The following is a 20,423-nucleotide window of genomic DNA, read 5'->3' as shown; positions in this document are numbered from 1 at the left end:
TTGGAATTGATCAATCCATCTTGGGGGTTGTGGTGGTACAAGTGGGTAGGGCCATTAATGGTATCCTGCTATGAAGACTGAGACTCTGGAAAATATGTTGGAAATAGCTGGTGGTTTTGCAACTGTGGGGGATAGATGGAACACGCATCTCTCTTTTGGCATCAGGCCACTTTGCAATGGAGTGCATCAACAGAAAGATACTTCTTTATGATGATACAAGCACTTGGGGATCACTGGGGTTTTCACCGACATCAGTGTGGGCTGGTAAGGGAAGGTGCATGGTGCATTGATCTTTAGGAAAACAGGCCTGTATAGAAAGCTATAAGCAGAGACTTCCTTTCTAGATGTAAGGATTGCCATTGGTGATGTTGAAATGCCAGTATCGATCCTGGGAGACCCTGCCTACCCTTACTCCCATGACTAATGAAGCTGTATACTTGCCTCTCGACAGCATCAAGCAGCACTTCAACCACAGGCTCAGCAAGTGCAGAATGACAGTTGAATGTACCTTTGGCTGTTTGAAGGGTTGCTAGCACTGTCTACTCAAGAGATTAGACCTCAATGAAGACAATATCCCCATGGTCATAGGTGCCTGCTGTGCGCTTTATAATATCTGTGAAGCAAAGGGAGAGATGTTTGTGCAGGGATGGAGCACTGAAGTGGATCAGCTGTCTGCTGATTTTAAGCACCCAAATATCAGGGCTATAAGTAGGGCTCAGTGGTGGCCGAGGGGAATGGTGGTGGGCTGGGCTGTTCAGCTCAGGGAGGCTTTGAAGGAACATTTTAACAATGAGCCATAGTAATATGTGTTGCTGTAGTATGCTGTGCCAGGCATTTTTGATTTTTTGCACTGTGCTATGAACTTTGTAATGAGTGATCTGTGTATGCTAATATAACAATGCAAGTGCAACTGTTGATGTTATCTTTGAATGTTGGTCACAACCACCATATGTTAGAGACTAATAAAGATGAATTAAGTTTTCAAAAATAGACTTCTATTACACACCCATGCAAACATACCTGTTTAAAGCAGACATACTTTTACCCATGTATATGAAGTTTATCTTTTAAAGGAGAAGGAACAGGGAATTCACAAACACTCACACCCAGCTGAGAGAGTCTACACCGGTATATGTGCAGCTGTTGTGTGTGCTCTCCCATGCAGGGGAGTGCCTGTGGTATTGCTGTGGCCCTGGAAGGATACATAGAATATGGGGGTAAATGTAGGGAGGTCCTGGAATGCTGTTCTCTAATGTGCTGCGAGGGGAGGGGGGAGCATGGCTGTGTTCAGCCTGAATTCCATCAGGGACTGCAGCATGTCTGTTCCCTAAGCAGCGCTGTCATCTCTTGCTGACCATTTCTCCGGCCCTCACTATTCCTCTAAATTTTGTCACTGATAGTGACCCTCCAATCCCTCGGCTTGTAACCTGAAGCACCAGAGGCTAGCAGACATCCTGGAAAATATCTTCGCTTCACCTCTTTCTCTTCCTTATCTGGCTGGGCTGCTCCACTGGTGTGGATGGAGAGACCCTCAAGGGCACTTTTGCAGTTGGTAAAGAAACAATTGACAAGAGGTACTGTTGTGAGTGTGTTCACTCCCCTTGATTTAAAAGCACAACATTCCACTTCTGCTTGGGATCCATAAAGCATGGTAGCAGTCCTAGCCTCATGAGTTTGGCCCAGGGAGGGGGAAGTGAGTCGATACAATAAGTTCCTGGGCGGAGGGCGGGGGTAGCACTCGGGCATCAGTACAGGCAGATAGGCCAGTTGAACTAAATGCTTGCACCGTTTTCCAAAGGTGGTGGTGATTTTAGCTAATACCTCACTCATTAGGGTCACTGAGGCTGAAAGGGAACTACTGCCTGTGTCTGGATGCAGAGCGGGTCCATATGCTGCTAGCCTGTGTGGTGCAATGGTGCCTGTTGAAGTAATTGCTGACTGGCATGGGAAAGTGTTCTACCAGGAGCGGAAGAAGTACGGCAGCCCTCCCAGTAATCTCAGGCAGAGGATTGCAGAGTAATTTCCTAGAGATCTCTGCGGAGGGTTCATTGGACATCCTGGTGCACATAAACTGTTCTGCAGAGCCTCCTCTGCCTTGCTGAACAGGGGAATGAGAAGCAGCTAGCAACTGTGCTACATCCGACGAAGTGGGTATTCACCTACGAAAGCTCATGCTCTAATACATCTGTTAGTCTATAAGGTGCCACAGGACTCCTTGCTGCTTTTACAGATCCAGACTAACATGGCAATCTCTGGAGGCACAGTATCAGAGGGGTGATCTCATTACCTCTTCTAGCCTAATTAAAAAAAATAAATATGAAAAGATGTGTCCCTGCTATGTTGAAGCAAACATAGTACTTACCAGAGGTCCCCCCTTCTGCGTCTGGCTCGCCAGAACTGGACTGCTGGTAATGCTTGACTGCTCAGGAGTCAAAAACAGGTCCTATCTTGCCAGGCCACTGGATGCCTGTCCCCCATATGGTTTTTGCAGTGACAGATAGTGATAAGCACACCCATTTTTGAGGGCTTTATTTTGTTCACCTTTGGGTATTTTTTTTTTTTTATGCTTACTAACCTTTAACCCAGGGTAGCTAAAGGGATCCCATGGTTAATTTTGGGAGTGGGCTTACATTTTATATTTTTGTTTTTACAGACTTGGTGAGCAATTTTAACAATAATTTGGTTTAATAACAAAGTAGGCTTAACCGTGGTGGAAACATAGCATGTATTTATATTTGTAGCTGTTAAACAAGGGCCTTTTTTGTTCCTTTAAAAGATTTAAAACATTTTGTGTTTAAGTGATGCTAAACTAATAATTTGCATTTTAATACATTTTATGGCTGAGGCAGTTTTAATTTTTACTTTTATTTGTTGTTTATATAGCAGCCAGGAGATGGTGTTTAGCCACTGCCACATATTTTATGTTGCTTTTAGGTTTACGAGACCTATTTGTATTAAATTTATAGTATTATTTGCCTCTTTTTTGCAATTGTCCACCAAAAATGTTATGCTTATACAAAACACACAAGATTTTTTTTATAGAGGAGAAGGCAACACACTGCATTTATTGAGAATACAGCAGTTAGCATATGCTTTTTAGTTACACATCCACACACCGTACACACTGTCCCACCAGTCGATGTTATAGTTACCGTCTGGATCAACCTAGTGGCCAGCTAGGTTGATCATCGGTAGGTAGGAGCTGGGTTCTGTCGGTCGTGACACGATGCTCCGGGGAGGTCTTGGCAAACCCAAAGTTTCATGACAAGGCACCCTGTTTATATAGTGATTTTCCTTTATTGGGATCAATGAGTTTTGCTTTGTTATGCTGTAATTAATTGTTGTTTGACAAGTGCTTGTTTTTTAATTTTTGTTTTTTATTACAGCTATTTTGTTTCCGTTGATAGGTGCCTGTTTTATATTTAGGGTCATTAATTTGCCTTCCTCTGACATTTCAATAGGAACATGTTGGAGCCTTTTGGTGCCCTTGTATCTGTCTCTGGTTCTTTTCTAGTACATTTGGTTCAGCAATGGCCTTTGCACTTATTTTTTAACACAAATTTTTTATTCACACACAAAACAGAATTAATTTACACAACATTTTGAACAGGAACATCAAATTCCAATGCAAATGCATTCTTTTCCTGATTTTAAAAAGCTAAACCTACAACAAATTGGTGACCCTCAAAGATCTGTCGCTGCCTTGAAATCAGATACAGATTCTGGCTTATGTATTTCTACCAATGGTCATTTAGGCCATTCCTTCTTTTCATTCAAAAAGTTGGCTGGCAGGATATGATAAATCATACACCAATACATTTAATACATGCTACATTATTCTTTATTTTTTATTTTAAATTATATTAATACAAACATAAAATCCTACTACTACATATGCACCAGAGCGACTGTTTGCCTCTCTTGCTATTTGGTAGCTTTTTGTAGCTGTTCTCCACCATGCCCCAAATGATCTGGCCACAGATGTCAAAGTTCCTACAGCTGGATCAGAGCTGTTATTGCACAGCCTCTTCTCCCCAGAGACCCTGGAGATCCACCACCTGTGGTGTACTCGAGGCAGGAGCATGTTTGCTGTGTGGAGCCAGCATGGTCAGGTGGGCGGTTGCAATGTTAGATCTCCATGAGTGAGCAAACAGGGAAATGGAATTTCAAAAATCCCCAGGATTTTAAAAGGGGAGAGGTGTGCATCTGTGTATCTGACTGCTGGACAGCGGAGTTCAAAAGTGACCAGAACAGTCACAGTAGGGCATTGTGGGACATCTCCTGGAGGCTATAAAGTAGATGTAAGCAATGCAGTGTCTACATTGACATCGTGTCTTCCTAACGATGTAGATCTAAGCACTATGGCTGTTGCCAAAGTGGATTTATTATGTTGGTATAGTGGGTGAGTTAAACAGCATCAAGGGGAACATTGTAGTGTAGACAGCTACACAGTTAGGTTGACGTAAGGCAGCTTACGTGTAGACTAGGTCCCAGCTTCTGAAATGCTATTCATGCTGTGTGTTGCAGATGTTGTGCATGTGTTTTGTGCTTGAATGCTTGGGGTGCATTGTTTATGCTGTCTTGGTTCTTACAGGATCCTATTTCTGGACTTGTCTGTATTTGTGCTGATGTAGCTGCATTAGTGCAAAACCCATGAACTCGACATATTGCACTGCTTGAAACTTGGATACCGTGTGCCAGTTATTTGATTTTTCTGGTGTGCTGCATCTTTGTTGAGTTTTTTGCAATCGTGCAGCTGTGTTGTTGATATACTGTTGCGAAAACCCCAGGGTAGACAAGCCATTAGGTTCAGGGCTTCTATTCTGGGCATTGACTTTTGATTTTCGTCTAAACCCTTAAGACAAGGTGGGAAACCTGTGGCGTGCTGCTTCATTTAATCTGGCCTGTAGCAAGTCTTTGCACCAGGAGCCTCGAGCCTTGGCGCCCCTGCTCCCCACCCATGGGCCTGGAGCCACAAGCACCGGATCGCCCTGCTGTGGGGGAAAGATGGGGTTGCCAGGTGTTAGAAGTCCAGTCGGCTCTGCGCTGCTCCCAGAACCGACTGACATGTCCTGCGACACCTAGGAGTAAGGGCAATCAGGGAAGCTCAGCGTGCTGCCCCCGCCCCCAGCGCTGACTCAGCAAATCCCAATGGGCCCTGCAGGGGTGATGCCTGTGGGCATGAGGAGTGCACACCGCGTAGAGCCCCCTGATCCCTCCCCCAGTAGCGTGGAGCCAGGGAAGGCAGGGAGCCTACCTTAGCCTAGCTGTGCCATCAACTGGGAGCTGCCTGAAGTAAGCGCCACCTGGTCGGAGCCCAACCCCCCTGTCCCAAGCAGGAAACCCCTTCCCTCACCTTAACTCCTTCCCAGACTCCGCACTCACACCCCAGCCCCCTCCCACACTCAAACTCTCTATCTGAGCCTGCACCCCGAATGTCATCCTGCACCCCTGCCCCAGCCCTGAGCCTGCTCCCACACTCCAAACCCCTTGGCCCCACCTGGAACTCCCTCCTGCATCCTAAACCCCTCATCCCCAGCCCCACTTCAGAGCCTGCACTTGCCATCGGAGCCCTCACCCGCTCCTGCACCTCAACCCCATGCTCCAGCCCGGAGTCCCCTCCTGCACCCTGAACCCCTCATTTCTCACCCCACCCTGGAGCCTAGGGGAAGCCCTGAGCCTCCACAAACCCTGCCCCCCCCCCCTCCCACATGGGGCTTTGTGTGGCCTGCGATTGATTTTTTTTTAATTTTTTTTTTCTCCTGTGGGTCAATTGCCTTTGATAGAAAAAAGGTTCTCCACCCTTCCTTAAGATGTACTTTCACTTTCAGGCAGTTTTTTCTTTGTAAGCAGCTCTGCTCGCTAACTGCTGGACTGTCTCTTTGGTGCATCCACTGTTGCTGGGCTATCAGAGTTCTCTCAGGAGACCCTTCGTGTGTACTATTAATTAATAGGCTTTGGGAGAAGGTGGATATAGACTTGAAAATCTATGGGTTTTGTTTGTCTTCTTCACTTGAGCTCCCAGGACCCTTAAGGGGTGTCTGTCCTGGTTAATTAGCATGACCTTTCTAAAGCTCCATATTAGCTAGCCCTCCTCTCCCCCACTGCATTTCTCCCTCTGATTGCCCTACCCAGCCTTGTTGACTGGAATGCCTTACTGCCTTCTACACAACTCCTCACAAGTTGTTATGAGGTCCTCATCTGCTCACTTTGATTTCATGGTAGTGAGTTCAACTGATTCATTACTCTTCTGGGTCAACTGTTTGGCTGGAAAATCCTTCCCACTGCTTGAATTGAGTCACAAGAGAAGTGTACCTGCATGTTAAGTGGGATCATTCAGTGACTGGAGTGCTCTGGTTTTTAACTAACATGGTGGTTAAAATGCTGGAAGCTGCGAGGACCCTATCTACACTGAGGCTCCTATCACTGCAGCTGAACCACTGGTTGCACTGGGAGTAGAGATGATCAAAAAAGCCTTGATTTCTCTCAATATACTTTCATGCCACTGTCAGCCACCTGGAAGCTGTACAAATTCTCCGTATTGAATAGCCTTGGAAAAAAGGTCCCAGCTGTGGTGCAGAAGTAGCTTTAAAATAGTTCAGTAAGGCACTAAGATCCAGCCTTCAAAAAATGTCCATTTTCTTCTGCTTTTCTGTGACTTGATCTAGATGTGCTGAATGACCTTTTAATGAATCATACCTTTTGACTTAAACAGTGCTGTTACCCTACTTCTCCCTTAGGCTAGTTTATACTCAGTCAGAAACAACACAACTCTTTAAGCATATCTATCAAACTAAGCCAATTTCAAGATATACCAATAGGAGTGTTGGCGGTCCACAAAAATATTGATAGATGGGAGAGCACACATCCCTCAAGGCAAACACGTTCATCCTCGAATCACTTATAATCTACTACTAGTGGGAAGGGGCCGGGGGCGAAGATACCATTTTTAATGGGCTTTTCATCCTAAAGGAATTTTTTTTTTTGTACTAGGCCTTGCTGTTGAGCCTTTAAATTTGTGTCTGCAGTATTTGTTGGCTCTTCCACATTCCCTACCCTCTGATTCTTTGACATTTCCCCATCCATCCCAGTGAGCATGCTACATTGTACTTGGGCCAGAGGCCATTCCAACTTCTCAAGCCTCCATCTCTCACCTGGCAGCACTGTAGTGTCATTAAGCTGGTTTTAAGATGAGCATTTAGGTCTTTTATGTGCTTCGTGTACTAAATTCAACTTTCACAGGAAACCATTGCCTCATTAAAAGAAAAACAATTAAGCCTGGGGCACTTACATGTAGTGTTTGGAGACTTGGGTTGACAGTTTAGTGCTAGTAGGTCATGATCTCATATTCGATAACTAGTTTCAGCAGATACAGTGTTGGCAAGCTAATGTAGTCAGTTGGGATCCAATAAATAGAACAACAGTGAATGAAATAGCAGCAGAACAGCAAAAGCAGACATGTGAAGGAGACAAGTTTGTTCTAGTTGATATTATTTGAGAACCTGTTTCAGTAACTGAGACCTTGATCTCTCACAGAAATAGAGGTATGACTTTGTGGTTAGAAACCTTTCCTGAATGTGCTTTATGGCGCAAGTAAAATGTCTATTAATGAATTGAAATTGAGAGTTGGCTACTGATGGGTAATGTCTGATGAAAGCCCCTAGGGCATCAAAGAAACTCTGGCACTTAATGAGTGAAGAATATTGTGTAACGTGAAACACGACATTAGAATATTAAGGAACAGATTTTTATGCATTTTTTGCCATGAAGAGTGAATAGGAAAAGATGGTGGTTTTAGCTATTACTGAAATGAAGGATTGATAACAATGAGTAGAGCCAGAGGCATAGGCAGGTGCAGTGTATACTTTTCTACCACAGCCCTGCCAATCTCTCTTGAGTCTGACCTGCGGTTTTGCATTCTGAACTGCTTAATAATAGAGATAATCATCCATACCACAAAAACTCTCCACAGTTTGGCAGGCATCTGCTATAGATTATACTACATTGAGACCATTTAACTCTCTCATCTTTAGCCCAATTAGAATCCAGATCCTGCATTAGCTGTAACATGCCAGCTGTTCGTAACCTGAATAGTGCATGGTTTTAACTGAATTCTTTGTCAGACTAAATTTTCGTAATAATGCCGAATACTTGACTGCTTATGGCAGCTTGCAGTACATTCTTTGTGAATATAGCAAACAAATGCACCATATTATGACATTCATCTTCTTTGAATTGTATTTCACCTCCGTGTTACCTTTATGGCCTTTTAATGGCTTAGTCTGAATACTTATCTGTGAGTCCCTGATTCATGCTGAATATAGCACCCATATCTATAAAAGAATGTCAAGAGAGGGCTTGTTTAGCCAGGGGTATAGATCAGCGTTAGGTATCAGCAGAAAATGTAGTTATTTGGAAAGCCTTATTCACAGCCTAAAACTGCTAATAGACATAACTGTATAGACCAGTGGACTTTGGGTATCGATTTATGCACTTCTAAATTTTATTCTGATATAAATAACAAAAGAGTTTTAAATAGAAATATCCTTGTGGCTTTTCGGTGTCCTTTCAGCCACAGCTTGGCTAAGTGTTCCATGAGATTGAATCTGATTAACTGGTGCAGAAGTAGTCTCTGCCTTGTTTTTAAAGTACTTTGCTGTCAGAGTTGTCATGAGGCTTGTACTAATAGCACTTTGGGAAAAAGGCTATATTGTCAGCCCTGCAGATTCCACTTTAATAACAGTTTCTTAGATGCTGCAACCCTACGCACAATATTTAAGTAATGGCAGTAGAAACAGAAAGTTTTCAGAAATCATGGTGAAGTCCAAAAATTAAACACTTAATTTTTTTTGTCTGTAGCCAGCAGGACATTATTAATCTTCTAATTGAGTTCTCCCATGTAAAGAACTGTCACTTCACTTAAACTTTAAACTTGCAGGGTTTTTTTAGAGGGGATGTTGGGTAATTGTGCAAGAGGAGAAATTAGATTAACTCATTTTTCAATGTTACTTTTCAAAGCTTTCACCATATGGGTTCTTTCTCTCTGTACTTAGGTGAATCTTAATCCTGGTAGGAAAAAACCGTCACCCATTTCTCCCTTTACCTCCAGCCCCCAGGAAAATAACTTCAGATCTCATAAGGGCTTAATTTCGACTTCATTTTACCACCTCTCCCTTGCAATGTGCGGATAAAGCAAATTTTATTGACCTTTTACTGTTGCCAGCAAAAGGGAGCTCAGATAGCGCTGTGATTCACTTTCTTTTCTCGCCAGGTGATTTAAATGGATTACCTTGCCTCTAGGGCTGTCTACATTGAGAATTTCCCAACTGGTTTTAAAACTGCCCAGAGTTGTAATATGGTCCTGGTGGTAGGCAATCTGACCTGTTTTCTACTGAAGAAACTGGTTCAGTAAAAATGGGTAAGGCAACCTTTAAGATGGCTAAAGCTATGTTGTTAATATGTTAGTTATCACTTTTAAATCCAGTTAGAAAATTTCCCCGGGGTAGACAGGCTTTACTTGGAGTGCCCCACCTGCTGTGGAAGAGTAGATTCACAATCACCTTGAATCTATCTTTCAGGTACTCAGGGTGGCACACCTGAATGAATAATACAATTGTCAAAGGTGGTATAGAGCATTTTCTAGAAATTGAGGGAGAAAACGCGAACTCTTTGAGAGCTGAGAAGGTATTTAGTACATGGTGAGCAGGGATGCTGGAAAATTTTTTATAGTGGGAGTGCTGGTAAGGAAACCATGTATTTGAGCTGTTATTACTACTTCAAGCTGTGGGAGGGGGTGCGGCAGCTCTCCTAGTTCCAGCACCACTGGTAGCTAGTGGCTCAAATCCTTATTTTGAAGGACCTCAGTCATAACTGGAAACTCTCTGGCCACAATAAAATTATGTGAGCAGTAGCTGCACTGTTTGGTACTGGTTTCATTTCAGACCATTCAAAAGATGCCTTTTAGATACCTTGATCAAAGCATCCATCCCCACAGATCAGCATCACTTACCAAGGGAACTCTTTGCTTATTAATGTATCCTCTAGAACACTGTCTGCACTCCAGCTTTTAATTGAGTTGGTAATCACTGTTGCGGGGCATGGATAGCTCTGAACTAGGTTTGTGCCCCCAAATGTGACTACTACTATGTAGTGATCCTGGCGTCCGAGTGCTTTACCCCAAGACTGTTTTTTTTACATGGTAATTCAACCTCTTACAAAAAGACAGCCTGTTAATGTAAATGGGAGCCCTGGGTTTTCCTGCCTTTTTGAATATGATTTGATTGTTCTTCAGGCACCGGCTTTTCATGGAAACTAGCTCTCCAGCTGAAACTGTGTTTTGTTCTCTCAAAGAAGGCTTATAGCTCCTGTTAATTAGTTAACGGGATGAACAAATGGAAGTGTGACTGAGGCATGGTCTACACTAGGAAATTAGGTTGCTAGAACTGTTGCAGAGGGCATGAAAAATCCGTACCCCTGAGCGGCACAGTAAAACCAACGTAATCTGCTGTGTAGAAAGCACTCGGTAGACAGCAGAATTCTCCCACCAACCTAGCTATTGCCTCTCGGGGAGGTGGAGTACCTGTGCTGATAGCAAAAGCCCTCCTATCTGTGTTGGTAACATCTCACTGAAGAGTTAAATCAGCACAGCTGCAGTATTTTAAATGTAGACACATCCTTAGATCCTTCTCAACTGAAAGTGATGTGTTTTTTTCCAAATAAGCTTTTGAATAATAGGTGAAGTAGTAGTCAAACTAAAGCTATGTCTAAACTACCACTTATGGTGGCGTAACTTATGTTGCTCAGGGATGTAAATAAGGCCTTGTCTACACTGGCAAGTTTCTGTGCGGTAAAGTAGCTTTCTGCATTGTAACTCCTGAGGTGTACACACTGCCAAACACTTAGTGCGCAGAAACTGCGCAGTTGCAGCACTGTGTTAAAAATAATAACAACCCACCCCAACGAGTGGCGTAGACCTTTCTGTGCTGGGGCTACAGTGGTGCCAGTGTAGACACCCTGGTCGATTACAGCACTGTAACTGGCCTCCGGGAAGTGTCCCTCAATGCCTATTCTCGCCTCTCTGGTCATCAGTTTGAGCTCTACTGCCCTGCCCTCAGGGTGAGCCCCACCCCTTAAATTCCTTAGGAATTTTGAAAGTCTCCTTGCTGTTTGCTCGGTGATGCGTGCAATGGTCTCCATGCATCTTTCCAGGTGACCATGCCTGCTCCACGCACCAGGCAATGCTTTGCTTGGAGCAATGCCGAGCTGCTGCACCTGATTAGCATTTGGAGAGAGGAGGCTGTCCAGTCCCAGCTGCACTCCAGCCATAGGAATTATGATACCTACGGACAGATTTCACAATGCATGACAGAAAGGGGCCACGACCAGGACACACTGCAGTGCAGGGTCAAAGTGAAGGAGCTGCGAACATCTCCCACAAGGTGCAGGCGGCAAAGCGCTGCTCTAGTGCTGTGCCCACGAGTTGCAAAGAGCTGGGCATGATACTTGATGGTGACTCCACCTCCACTGCGAAGACCACTGTGAATACTTCGGTGGCTCGCATGGCAGTTGAGAGTGGGCTGATCCAGGAGGAGGAAATCTTGGACGAGGATGTGGAAGGGGAGGGGGACTCAGAGGCAGAGGACAACTCAGAGGTCAGAGATGCATGCGGCCAGGAGCTCTTCTCTACCCTGGAGGAGGCTAGCCAGTCACAGCTGTCGGAGTTTGGCGAAGCGCAAACAGGAGAGGAGGCCCCTAGTAAGTGGCTTTGATTTTGGGAATTGCTGAAGCAAGTTGTTGGGGGCAGAAGGCTTTCAGAAAGCAGGCTTGTGTCTGTATGATGCGCGTACCACCACATACCTAGTCTGAGCAGTGGAACAGGGTGTTGTGTGACCCTCTCACTTCATGGGCATCTGCCCCACAGATCTCCACAAAACTTTCATGGAGATACTGGGCAATCTGCTGCCACAGGTTCTTTGTCAGAGCTGCTTTGTTTCTTGCCCCATTACGGGTAACTTTCCTGTGCCACTCTGCCATCACGGGGGGGACACCATTGCTGCACACAAGCGAGCCGCATAAGGGCCAGGGTGGAAGTTGCAGTCTTGGAAAAGACCCTCCCTTTATTCCCTGCTGATCCTCAGCTGTGAGATCTTTCATAATGAGCACAACCTGTGAAAAGTGTGGGGACAGGTCCAGCTTCCCATAGAGGCATCACCAGTGGGCTTTTAAATGGCCAAAAGCACACTCAGTCATTCTTCACTTGCTCAGCCTGTTGTTGAACCGCTTCTTGCTGCTGTCAAGTTGCCTTGTGTATGGCTTCATAAGCCACAGCATTAAGGGGTAAGCGGGGCCTCCCAGGATCACAATGGGAACAAAGTCCTGGCTTGAAGCTTCCTGTACAGGCCAGTGTTCCAAAAGATGCATGTGTCATGCACCTTTTCAGACCAGCCTGTGTTAATGTCCGTTAAATGCTCACAGGGATCCACAAGTGCCTGGAGAACTATAGAGAAATACCCCTTTCGATTAATGTACTCGATGGCTAGGTGGTCTAGTGCCAGAATTGGAATATGCATGCCATCTATTGCCCTTCTGCAGTTAGAGAAGCCCATTTGTGCAAAGCCATCCACAATGTCACGCATGTTACCCAGAGACATGGTCTTTTGGAGCAGGATGCGATTAATGGCTCTGCACACTTCCATCAACACAAGTCCAAAGGTCAACTTTCCCACTCCAAAGTGGATAGCGACCGATTGGTAGCAGTCTGGAGTAGCCAGCTTCCACAGTGCAATCACCACATGCTTCTCCAAGAGCAGGACAACTGTCATTCTCGTGTTCTTGTGCCACAGGGCTGGGGTGAGCTCATCACACAGTCCCATGAACGTGGCTTTCCTCATCAGAAAGTTCTGCAGCTACTGCTCGTCATCGCAGACGTGCATCACAATGTGATCATAGAATCATAGATTATTAGGGTTGGAAGGGACCTCAAGAGATCATCTAATCCAACCCCCTGCTCAAAGCAGGACCAATCCCCAAATCCCTAAATGGCCCCCTCAAGGACTGAACTCACAACCCCGGGTTTAGCAGGCCAATGCTTAAACCACTGAGCTATCCCACCACTCAGTGCTTGTTTCCCGAGCCCAAAAGCGGCGTTCCACTGTGGTCAGCACCTTTACGAGTGCCACAAGCAATCTTGTGTCGTAGCTACTACACATGGCGAGATCAGTGTCAAACTGCTGTTGCCTTTGTAGTTTAAGGAGTAACTCTACTGCCACTTGTGATGTATTAGTGAGAACGAGCAGCATATTTGTCAACAATGCGGGATCCATTCCTGAAGACTGAAGAGGCAGAGCAGAGCGCGCAGTACACAAACCATTGAAAGTTGGCACCAAATGCGGATGAAAGCACAGGGATTGCTGGGATGCGAAGCAATGCATCACGGGGCATTGGGGCAGGACTGAGGATGTCCCGCGACCCCATCCGCCTTCTCACAACTCTTAGCAGCAGAAGAGGAAGAGATGCTCTGTCGGATAGCTGTCCAGAGTGCACCACTCTGAATACTGCTGCAAATGCCGCAAATGTGAACACGCTATTACACTAGTAGCTGACAGTGTGAACAAACAGCTGTTTCCCTTCAGTGCTCTCTGAGCAGCTCTGTAACTCTGCCAGTGTAGACATACCCTAAGCCACTCTCTGAGTGACATAAGTTACACTGGCATAAGCGCATGTGGACAGTGCTATGTCAGCAGGAGAACTCGTTGGGGTGGATTAATTATGTTGAAGGGAGACGTCTTTCCTGTCAGCATAGAACAGCTACATGAGAGACCTTACGGCAGCCCAGCTGCATTGGTACAGGCACTCCACTGTAAGCTCTCTAGTGTAGTCACAGCTTTAGAGTGCTTTATTCTGTTACCCTGATTCTGCCCTAAGAAGAAAACTTGGGCCGTTTTTCCTGTCACCCAAAAAAAGAACTCTGTATCAAAAGGCAAATTGTATATTAAATAAGTAAATATAGTATAGTTTATTGTGTTTCTTATTAGTCAGAAGGGGCTCTCTTAATTTGAAATGCTGGGATTCCAGTTAGAGGAAAGAAGACAAAATTGCTTTTAGAGTGATTGGGATAGCAAAAATACTTATTGCTAAAAATTTGAGTACTAATGTTTTTAACATTTCCTGACAGGCTGTCACATTTAAGAGGACTGATGTTTGTTTAATGTAATGTGGGATCATGAGAAAGTAAAGACTGCAAAAAAGTGTATTGTATACATTTTCTGTCAAATCTTAAATATAGAAATAAAGAAATCTTAGACTTCAACTCAGTCTTTTAAACTCAGGAACTTCTAACTGAAAAAATGGGGTAGCTTACCAGTATTTTACTGTCATATTTGTGTTGAAGAGTTGTTTGTAAGGGTTGGATATATTATTTTTTAATACAAAAAGGAGACTATATACTATTGTTTCTGGAGGAAAGAAGTGTATGTTAGCAATTACTTTTTATATAGAAACAAACCAAACACAAGGTCATTTTTAACCTTACAGCTTTCACCATATTTCCTTTAAATTCTCATTTAAACTGTAATTTTCGGGCTCTGTGGAGATTATAATCTTGTTTACTTTGTCTATTTGACAGGTCTTCAGCCACTAGCAACAAAATTGTGAACACCAGCTCCATCTTTAATTCACTCTTAGGCTGCATCTACATTAGCCTTTCTCTGAAGAGGCTACTGCCTTTCTGTAAATTGAAAATATTTCCTTCATTGTGGTCCTGGGAATTTATATTGGTTATGAAGCATGTTGCACTTATAACACATTTGATCCCCAAATCTTCAAGTGTGAATAATTACTCCTATTCCTTACCTACAGCCAGGCATGTAGTAATGGTTGTTTTAACTGCGCATACTTCATCCATGGGCTGCTGTGGCAAGAAAAGGCCAGATGACTCAACCGTTCTAGACTTAGCAGATACCTTTTGTTATGTCTGACATCTACCAAGGTTGGGGAATAAAGTCCAGTTCCAGATATGAGCGTTGGGTGTTCTACTTGGCTGAAAGTCCATTTGGACTGGTGAATAACTTTTAACTGTTTGCAATAGTGGCTTTTATTACCTGGATGAAATCTCTAAATCTGTGGTGTATCACAATCTAGTAAGAACATAAGAATGTTCATATTGGGTCAGACCAAAAGTCCATCCATCCCAGTATTCTGTCTACCGACAGTGACCAGTGCCAGGTGTCCCAGAGGGACTGAACCAAACAGGTAGTGATCAAGTGATCTCTCTCCTGCCGTCCATCTCCACTCTCTGACAAACAGACGCTAGGGACACCATTCCTTACCCATCCTGGCTAATAGCCATTAATGAACTTAACCTCCATGAATTTATCTATCCTAGTTCTCTTTTAAACCCTGTTATAGTCCTAGCCTTCACAACCTTCTCAGGCCAGGAGTTCCACAGGTTGACCGTATGCTGTTTGAAGAAGAACTTCCTTTTATTTGTTTTAAACCTAGTTCTTATATTATGGGAACAAGTAAATAACTTTTCTTTATTCACTTTATCCACACCACTCATGATTTTATATACCTCTATCATGTCCCCCCTTAGTCTCCTCTTTTCCAAGCTGAAAAGTCCTAGCCTCTTTAATCTCTCCTTATATGAGACCCATTCCAAACCCCTAATCATTTTAGTCGCCCTTCTCTGAACCTTTTCTAATGCCAGTATGTCTTTTTTTGAGATGAGGAGATAATAGAAAACATAGTTGCATACTGAGGGTGCCACAGAAATTGAAATATTCCCTGCCATAGTCCATGAGAAATAGCACTGTCCTCAATATTTTACAATTTTCCATAATCTCTGCTTCTTCCGGTAAGCTTCTCTTACACTAAGCAACATGCAAGGGGATTTGTGTAGATGCTGGATGTTGTAATATAGTTGGAAGTGTTATTTGTTCATTCTTCTCTACCATTTACTCTATATTATTAGCTATCAATCAGACTGAAAAAATTGTGTTAAGGGGTGTAATTCCTTTATCACGATCAAAGCTCCTGTATCCTACATGCCACGTTGCATGTTATGTAGGAGAGATCCCTTACATTATGCATAACTGTTTCTCCAGTTCAGTACAGCATCTTATTTTGAAAATAAATTCAGTTTATTTTATATTGCCCCAAATTTTAATGTTTCAAGTTTTCATATTGACAATCAGTAACAACTCTGTAAAAATAGTCAAAAGAAAGATGAAGGTTTTCATAGCTGGGGAGAGGGCAGTTGCTACTTTTTTCACCCAGGAAAGCATGGGAAGTCCAGTTTGGGATTCTGGAAGGCATGCATCTTTTCATTCCCTCCTCTTTTTGGGCAAAGTATAGGCAGGTTAAGTTTGACGTGAGTGGAGTTTGAACCCCTTATACACCAATCCAGCAAACCTTGCCCCACAGTATCCTGCCTCAGTAATTTCATGCTGTTTTTCATGCCAAATCTGCTACTATTATTACAATGGTTTCTCTCCTAGAAGGCTGAGCTATTAAATAGATGGTTGTGTTGACATTTTATAGTATTAAGCTTCAACCTACATACCTAGGTTTTTTATGAGGTGCCAGTTGTGTGGCATCTGAGCACGCTGCACTCGATTTTTTTTATCATGTTAATAGCCTGTAAGAGTAAAGAGAGAACATCCTAAATATTTTTCTGCCTTATTGTTTGTACTATTTTAAAGCCGATTAGATACTTTTATTTCCCCTGGCTGCATCTTTACTAGCAAGCTTTGTAGCTGTAATTCATCACTGGTGCGACTCCAACGTAGTGGCTGTGAGCTGTTGTGATTAGACATTTTATGTTCTGGCACACCAGAAAAACTGGTTACTAGCAGCAGTGTCCTAACAAGTAGCTGTTGCAGCAGTCCAGAGTTCAGTGAGTCTTATGACATACCTTGGATTCAGGATGAACTTTGAGAAAAGCAAACTGGTTTCTTATGAACAATTATTCCACCGGAGTGACTTTTTTCCCTGCAGAAAACAAGGCATGGTATACCAGTCCCTTAGCAGAGATTGTACAAATGAACGAGTCTAGAAAAGGATAGTGCTGATGCACTGAAGGATAATGACACAATTCACAAAGCTGGTACTGTAGTACAGTCCTACCCATTACTGCACTCAGTACTAATATAATTGCTGTGGGACCTAAAGGTGAATGGAATGCTTTAAATGGTAGATCTTGGAGAAATTTTCTGACATTGTTTGGGAATTCATACACTGGTGAGAATACAAACAATCTTTAAAAAGGCGTGTGTGGGGACTTGGGGGGAGAAATTATATCACTGCAGGGCCTCTGGGAAGTAATTTATACCTGATGCTGTCCTTTGGGATTGGAGTATAATTCTTGTTTTGCAGTCAACCTAAGAACCTAGCAAGAGAGGGCCACTGCACAAAATCATAGCACTAGGTACTGGAGTGAAGGACCACTGACCCCTTGCCATGTGACTACCTTGTAACTTGTAAGTGACCAATGACATGTAGCTGAGGTCAAGAAATTTGTTTCAGAGCAGCACTCCTGTGTGTGTCACTCTTACTGCGCACATCAGCCTTCTGTAACTCTAGCCTGTGAGATTTGGAGTACTCCTCCTATAGATCAATTTGATAACAAGAAACTCCAGAGATCCCTTATCTTTTGCACTAGGGTGCCCCTTCCTCCTTTGGGCCACAGATGCATTCATCTTCTAAGAAGGAAGCATCATGTATACCTTCTATTGGAAGTCCTTGGTACCAGTTCTTGTTGCATATCTTTCCCTTTCTGTTGCCCTCAGCTGGCCATGGAGATTTTTCTTTTTCCCTGGAGGTCAAAAACACACCCCTCATCCCATGGTTCAGAGAGAGATCTTCTTTTGTAACATCTCTTTCTGTTCGCTGGGTTCACTTCCTGATTCAAGAAATGGTCTTCCGACATAACCTAGGTTTATTCAAAGTTGTCGTTAGTACTTTGCTGAGTTTTTAAATCAGTGATTTAAAGGATCCATTGTAATATTTCTTCCTGGTGTTCTTGTTACGCACCAACGCTGGGGTAACTTTGAGGGTTTTTTTGTTCTGTTGTTCAGATCCTCTTCCAGTGTGTGAATTGGTGTAGCTCCATTCAATAGTCCTATGCCAATTCAAACCAATTGAGGATTTAGCCCTTTAGGTGTAAATTATTTTATGTTTAAGAAAGGAAAAAATCAAGATTGAGAGCAAATCCAACCCTCCACCTCAAATTGACAACATACCACAATTTGTAATGCATGAATGATGTGATATCTCAGTGGCAGAAAACTTAAGTCTCAAATAATCTTTTGCTCTGTGGTATCGTCAGTGAATTAGCTGTGTTTATGGACTTCAGAATAAATTGTCATAAATAAAAGGTGAAATTTCTGTAAAAAAAAAATAAAATACTGGTAATGGTGGCATGCCATTCTCGGCCAACTTTAAAATATAAACAGCCTCAAAAGGAGGAAATTGTTTGTTTTAGGAAGGTGGAGACTTTTCTTCTAAAGGGAAGACAGCTCTGGGGGTTGGTACAGTGTCAAGCTGTCTTTAAACTGTAAATCACAGTACAGGAAGATTAAAACCTTCATTTACATCTAATGTCTCAAGTAAAATGTTCTGCTTTTAAAACTGGTATTGCAGATCTGGCTATACGTGCAGCCCCATTAGTTTCCAGGTGCAGGCGCAGTGGCATAAGGTAGTTAGCTGTTGCAGGTTGCTTAGCACTGTACATGCATTTCTGTTTGCACAGACCAGTAAGTAGGAATCGTGAGATATTGGCTAATATGGGCAAGGTGTTTTTACTCAAAGAGTAACTGGATCCAGACCTACTTAGTACTGGGAGAGTCATAAAACACAAAATCCAAGCTTCGACTTACTTTTATTCTTCAGGTTTCAGAGTAGCAGCCATGTTAGTCTGTATCCGCAAAAAGAACAGAAGTACTTGTGGCACCTTAGAGACGAACAAATTTATTTAAGCATAAGCTTCATCAGATGTATCCCATGAAAGCTTATGCTCAAATAAATGTCTTAGGGTACGTCTAGACTACGCGCCGTATCGGCGCGTTAAAATCGATTGCTCTGGGATCGCTATATCGCGTCTAATGTAGACGGGATATATCGATCCCTGAGCGTGCTTATATTGATTCCGGAACTCCACCAACCCCAACGGAGTTCCGGAATCGACATGGCGAGCCGCGGACATCGATCCCGTGGGGTGAAGACGGGTGAGTAAATCGATTTTAGATGTTCGATTTCAGCTACGTTATTCACGTAGCTGAAATTGCGTATCTAAAATCGATTTTATTCCGTAGTGTAGACCAGCCCTTAGTCTCTAAGGTGCCACAAGTATTCCTGATCTTCTATTCTTCAGACTCATTCCCTGCTCGCCAGCTCAGCCACTACGAGCACTCCTTTTTTCCATTCCTCCAACCCCTTTTTTCCTCATTGCCATAACATTTTGGGGGTGAACACATGGGCCAGATTCTCATCTTTATTAAAGCTCTTTTATATCATGCTAGCAGTGTAAATTAACCCAAGTAAGTTACTTTAAGGGCCCCTTTACAGTGCCAGAGTGATCTAAAGATGCCACTTAGGGTACATGAAAGTCTAGCCCAGTGTGTCTCAGCAACTGTTATTCCTTGCTTAATCGCTGGAGGGGTGTATCTGCATTGGGTGGCTGAAAATTTTCCTCCTGACATGAAAATTTTGCATTAAATACTGGGTATTTTACATCACCCCATCCTGGCTTGCATAAAGAGATGGTATAGTTCTTTAGCACAATATGTGTTCTGAATTTGTATCAGTGTTTACATTACATTATTTAATTTTTTTTTTAAATGAATGCATCCTGGTTTGCCTTATTAATGGCACATGTAAAAAACAAAGGAAATCAGGGCAGAAGATTTTTGGTTTTGAAAGTACCAGTGATATTCTAGTCAACGAATGCTTTCACATCAGCCACTTACTGCAAATGTGTCTGGATGTTCGTTGAGAAGATCGCTAATTGAGATCCCTCTCTCTTTAATCCTGTCAGTTTACAGAAGGATGCTGCTGCTTATTCAGATGTGGAGAAAAATAAAGCTTTGTTTGGAATCTGTGGAGGGAATTTGCCACATAATCTATGTGGCATTTTCCATACACTTTCCCAGTCTTAATAAATAAAAAAATTCAGCCTGTTTTTTCTTTTGTCCCTTTGCAATCAGACCATACTGTCTTCCTCTCCTCTCTCACTCATGCTTCCTTTCAGTTTTTTAAAGTGGCTAAAGTAAAAAGAACAACAAACAAAAACCCTGCTGCTCTAAAAATATATATGTGCAGGGGAGATAACCTAGTGTTCACCACCTCTTTTCCTCTGGAAAACTTTGTTAAAAAGTTGTCATCCAATCTGGTTAACGGTCTGCACTTATCTGTCCCTCATACCAATA

General features: G+C 43.2%; 1 protein-coding gene across 11 annotated transcripts in view; it reads left to right on the top strand.

The window, feature by feature from the left end:
- The window catches only part of PTPRK (protein tyrosine phosphatase receptor type K), a 656,446-nt gene that overhangs the window by 79,487 nt on the left and 556,536 nt on the right, over positions 1-20,423 (top strand). The gene's annotated exons all lie outside the window — the stretch shown is intronic.

The sequence above is a fragment of the Chelonoidis abingdonii genome, chromosome 3 (genome assembly GCF_003597395.2).
Source record: "Chelonoidis abingdonii isolate Lonesome George chromosome 3, CheloAbing_2.0, whole genome shotgun sequence".
Taxonomy (NCBI): Eukaryota; Metazoa; Chordata; order Testudines; family Testudinidae; genus Chelonoidis; species Chelonoidis abingdonii.
Note: the sequence above shows the minus strand (reverse complement) of the source record. Positions and strands in the feature narration are given on the sequence as shown.